Genomic DNA, 5,505 nt, shown 5'->3' with positions numbered 1-5,505 from the left:
AATATTTAAAGTCCTACTCTAAGAATACACAGAACTATACAAAAAAGATCTTAATGACCTACATAACCATGATAGTGTGATCACTCACCTAGAGCCAGACATCCTGGAGTGAGAAGTCAAGTGGGCCTTGAGAAGCATCATTACAAACAAAGCTAGTGGAAGTGATGGAATTCCAGCTGAGTTATTTCATATCCTAAGAGATGATGCTGTGAAAGTGCTGCACTCAATATGCCAGCAAATTTGGAAAACTCAGCAGTGGCCAGAGGACTGGAAAAGGTCAGTTATCATTCCAATCCCAAAGAAAGGCTATGCCAAAGAATGTTCAAACTACTGCACAATTGCACTCATCTCACATACTAGCAAAGTAATGTTCAAAATTCTCCCAGCTAGGCTTCAACAGTACGTGAGCCGAGAACTTTCATTTGTTCAAGCTGGATTTAGAAAAGGCAGAGGAACCAGAGATCAATTAGCCAACATCCATTGGATCATAGAAAAAGCAAGAGAATTCCAGAAAAATATCTACTTCTGCTTCATTGGCTATGCTAAAGCCTTTGACTGTGTGGATCACAACAAACTGTGGAAAATTTTGAAAGAGATGGGAGTACCAGACCACCTTACCTGCCTGCTGAGAAATCTGTATGCAAGTCAAGAAGCAACAGTTAGAACTGGACATGGAACAAAGGACTGGTTCCAAATTGTGAAAGGAGTACATGAAGGCTGATTGTCTCCCTGCTTATTTAACTTATATGCAGAGTACATCATGAGAAATGCTGGGCTGGAAGACGCACAAGCTGGAATCAAAATTGCTGGGAGAAATATCAACAACCTCAGATATGCAGATGACACCACCGTTATGGCAGAAAGTGAAGAGGCACTAAAGAGCCTCTTGATGAAAGTGAAAGAGGAGAATGAAAAAGCTGGCTTAAAACTCAACATTCAAAAAACAAAGATCATGGCATCCAGTTCCATCACTTCATGGCAAATAGATGGGGAAACAATGGAAACAATGACAGACTTTATTTTCTTGGGCTCCAAAATCATTGCACATGGTGACTGCAACCATGATATTAAAAGACACTTGCTCCTGGGAAGAAAAGCTATGACAAACCTAGACAGCATATTAAAAAGCAGAGATATTACTTTGCCAACAAAGGTCTGTCTAGTCAAAGCTATGGCTTTCCCAGTAGTCATGTATGGATGTGAGTGTTGAACCATAAAGAAACCTGAGTGCTGAAGAATTGATGCTTTTGAGTTGTGGTGTTGGAGAAGACTCTTGAGAGTCCCATGAACTGCAAGGAGATCAAACCAGTCCATCCTGAAGGAAATCAGTCCTGAATATTCATTGGAAGGACTGATGCTGAAACTGAAGCTCCAATACTTTGGCCACCTGTTGTGAAGAACTGACTCACAGGAAAAGACCCTGATGCTGGAAAGATTGAAGGCAGGAGGAGAAGGGGATGACAGAGAATTAGATGGTTGGGTGGCATCACCGACTCAATGGACATAAGTTTGAGCAAACTCCAGGAGTTGGTGATGGACAGGGAAGAATGGCGTGCTGCACTCCATAGGGTCACAAAGAGTCGGACATGACTGAGTGACTGAACTGAACTGAATAAGCATTTAAACTTAAGTATCAGTTTTCCAATTTTTATTTTGCTCGAGCTCAGTCATGGAGACTAACTCTTCAGGAAGAGTGAGTGCCCAGTTGGCAGCAGCCTGGCTGTCTTGCCAAGGGAAGTCAAATTAACCCAACATCAAATCTCTTCTGTGAATCAATCCCTCACTCTCAAAATCCTGAACAACGTATTAACCCAGCAGGGAACAGCATCCATCAAGCAACTGTGAGATGTTTGCACTACAAAATCCCAAACATCCTCTTCATAACAAAATGATGTTACTTCTTTACTTCAATCATAGAGTTGCTGGTGCTAACAGTCCTCAATAAGGAACACACCCTGCTTCCTCCCATCCTCCCCCATATCACCCAGCCAAAGCCCAAATCTTATAATAGAGCCTTGTTAACACTGTCTTACTTAGACCATGAAGTGTGTTCTTCTGGCTTCAAGGAATTAAAAAAAGCAAACAAACACCTAAGCTGTTCAATGAGAGGTGTGTTCCTGGTATTTGGTTTCAGGGAATTGACACCAGCTTTCCAGGGATGAGAAGCTGCAGAAATTCAGCCTCAGGCAGAAAGGTTATATTGTCAGTGAACTTAGAACTCCAGAACTTATTTTTACCCTTCTAAAAAATAATTCTTTCCACCAAACCCTTTAGTAATTAATGTGAGCCTTTAGGAGTATAAGCAAGATTTTTCCATATCTGATTGAAAGAGAGAGGTTGAGGTTAAGGATCAGAGAAGTAGTTAACAAGAGACTGTGCATCACAAACATAACATGAAAATACCTGAGATCTGTCAAAAAAAAAAAAAAACCACAAGAATAGTATCCTTTATGGGCTCAGACCACCAACCATTCAAGTAATGAGCTTATGGATCACCCTGGGAAAGAGAGTCTTCTTCTAACCTACATCCTATCTTATCAGTTTGTAAGTCCAAACCATAGGAAATTCCCCTGATATGTGTGTCACTATAACTCTGCTAGGATTGGCTAGGCTGGTGGTTTCACAAGGTTGAAAATGGCCACAATGTCCAAGTGCTCCACTAAGCATTCATGACTAAGTGAAGGAAGGAGTGTGCAGATTGCTTTTCAACATTGGGGCTCCACCTCCATCACAATCCCCCATACAAACTGAGGGATGACACTGCTATGTGAGGAAACTCGAGAGTACATCAGAAAAGCAATTGTCATCCAACTTCTTCCTAAACTTCAAAAATTGAAACCTAATAAACGTTAGGTGACTTAAAGTCACATTGCAATGATTTATCTGAAGTGCTATGAAAAAATAGCCTTAACCCCATATACCATACAGTAAGCAACTAAGCACCAAGCTTATTAAAAACTTCTGGAGTCCTAGGGAGAACTTGCTCAGTGGGGAAAAGCTAGTTTTCAGAGTGATGTTCTAGCTTCTAGTTTCTTGTACCATAGAAACCATTTTCTTAATAGGACTCAAAGTAGTATATAGTCCCAGGTGGCATTGGTGGTAAAGAAACTGCCTGCCAATGCAGGAGACATGGGTTCAATCCCTGGGTCAGGAAGATCCCCTGGAGAAGGATATGGCAACCCATTCCAGTATTCTTGCCTAGAGAATCCTATGGACAGAGGAGCCTGGTGGGCTACAATCCATAGCATCACAAAGAGTTGGACATGACTGAAGCGACTTAACATGCATCCATTGGAGAAGGAAATGGCAACCCATTCCAGTGTTCTTGCCTGGAGAATCCCAGGGACAGAGGAGCCTGGTGGGCTGCCATCTATGGGGTCGCACAGAGTCGGACATGACTGAAGTGACTTAGCAGCAGCAGCAGCAGAAGCAGAGATCTCTTCAAGAAAATTAGAGATACCAAGAGAATATTTCATGCAAAGATGGGCATAATAAAGGACAGAGACAGCACAAACGTAACAGAAGCAGAAGAGATTAAGAAAAGGTGGCAAGAACTCACAGAAGAACTATATGAAAAAAGTCTTAATGACCCAGATAACCACAATAGTGTGGTCACTCACCTATAGCCAGACATCCTGGAGTATGAAGTCAAGTTGGCCTTAGGAAGTATTACTACAAACAATCTTACTATAAACTCAGCAATTTCACTTCTATAAATCTATTCAAGAGAAATGAAAAAAAATTGAAATAGGTGCAGATGAGATTATTCAAATATTTGTAGCAGCATTATCCATAATAGCAAAAAAAAAAAAAAAAAAAAAAAGTGGAAACAGCTCAAATGCCTATCAGCTGGTACATGAAATGTGGTATATTTACACAATGAAATTCTCAGTAATAAGAAGCAAACTTAAGCCAGAGCCTGGATAAACCTCAAAAACATTGCGCTAAGTGAAAGAAACCTGTCAGAAACCACTACATATTGATTTATTCGATTTATCTGAAGTGTCGAAAAGACATTCATGGAGGCAGAAAGCAGATTAACATTAATTGGGGCTAGAGGAAAGAACGGATTATCTGCAGCTAAACTGAAGGGAACTGAAAATGAAAGGAGTGTTCTGAAACTGGATGATGGTCCTTGTGGTGGGGAAGAAAAAAAAAAAAGAAAGAAAAAAGAAAGTGACAATCCCAAATGGAAGGGTGGAGGCGTCGATGAGATCTGTGGCAGTGGGGTGCCAGTGCAGGTGGTGACATAGAGCCTAACTTGCGATGTCGAATCTTGAGTAAGGGATTCCACCCAATTTCTACCTGTGTGTGTGTGCCTTCATCCTCTGGCAGCTGCCCTGGAATGTACAAGGCAGGTGACTTAGTGTGGACAGGTGTCTAGGTGGTACAGAGAGACCAGGGGCACCAGGTAAAAACCGCAAGGGAGGAAAGAACATGCTGAGGTGAAGTGGGTGGAGATTTCGGGTGCCATAGATACATAAGAGCAATATTTAAGACATCACTTGAGTCCAAGCCAATTCGTCCCTGGTTGGGTTTGAACCACCAACCTTTCGGTTAATAGCTGAACGCGCTAACCAATTGCACCACAGAGACTAGCTGCTGCAAGGTTTTGTTGTGATTGTTGTAATGTCCTGGAATCTGAATGGATTTCTCCGTTCCTTCTAACCAAGCAGAAAAGTGATTCAAATGTCTCTATCTTGGCCCAGCCTCGCCGTTACCAGAGACCTAGAATCTCGGTGTCGGGCACGCCAGGCAGTGGACACCGAGACCTAGTGAGCTGGGGCTCTGACGAAACAACATGGAGCCCATGACCATTCTAGCCTGCTCCTGGCCACCTCCAAAGCTGACCTTCTACACAAGACAACTCCAGCTTCTCTTGCGCTCAAGTCCTCCACTTCCCACTCTCTCTCTTTGTGCTCCTATACATAGAAAAATTTCCAATAACTACCAGAGTCAACAACCGAGTTCTGTATAATGGCAGGGCACAGTCAGGTTCCTCTATCCATGGCATTCTCCAGGCAAGAATACTGGAGTGGGTTGCCATGCCCTTCTCCAGAGGATCTTTCCGACCCAGGGATCGAACCTACATCTCTTATGCATTGGCAGGTGAGTTCTTTACCTTGGGAATCACTGGAGCATGGTTAGTTTCCATCTAAAATCAGAGATGAAAATCTTCACCAGGGTCGACACCTGCAGTCTTCTCTGTCTGGAATGAAATGAGGAAACCCACTACAGTCTTAAAATAACCTTGATTCCCAAGTGTTCACCAGAAAGAAAATCATTTGTTCAACTCTAAGGAAATTGAACAATTTTGAAATCAGGAAAGGTCCAGGCTAAGTTGAACCACATCACCAGAATTCTCACCTGAATCACAGCCAGGATATCAATAAATATCATTTCCCAGATCACTGTTTTAGCACATGCAGGCTCAATTGGAGTGGGTGGCAGACCTATAGATATCAATCAGGTGGAATATATGTTCATTTGTAGGAAACAAAATTC

At 42.2% G+C, this 5,505-nt stretch overlaps 1 non-coding gene across 1 annotated transcript; it reads right to left on the bottom strand.

The window, feature by feature from the left end:
- Nucleotides 1-4,522: 4,522 nt before the first annotated feature.
- TRNAN-AUU (transfer RNA asparagine (anticodon AUU)) lies at nt 4,523-4,596 on the bottom strand. The gene has a single exon. It is a non-coding gene; the product is annotated as a tRNA-Asn (tRNA).
- Between the last annotated feature and the right edge of the window lie 909 nt (nt 4,597-5,505).

The sequence above is a fragment of the Muntiacus reevesi genome, chromosome 1 (assembly GCF_963930625.1).
Source record: "Muntiacus reevesi chromosome 1, mMunRee1.1, whole genome shotgun sequence".
NCBI lineage: Eukaryota > Metazoa > Chordata > Mammalia > Artiodactyla > Cervidae > Muntiacus > Muntiacus reevesi.
The sequence above is the reverse complement of the archived record's forward strand: the minus strand, read 5'-3'. Positions and strand labels throughout refer to the sequence as shown.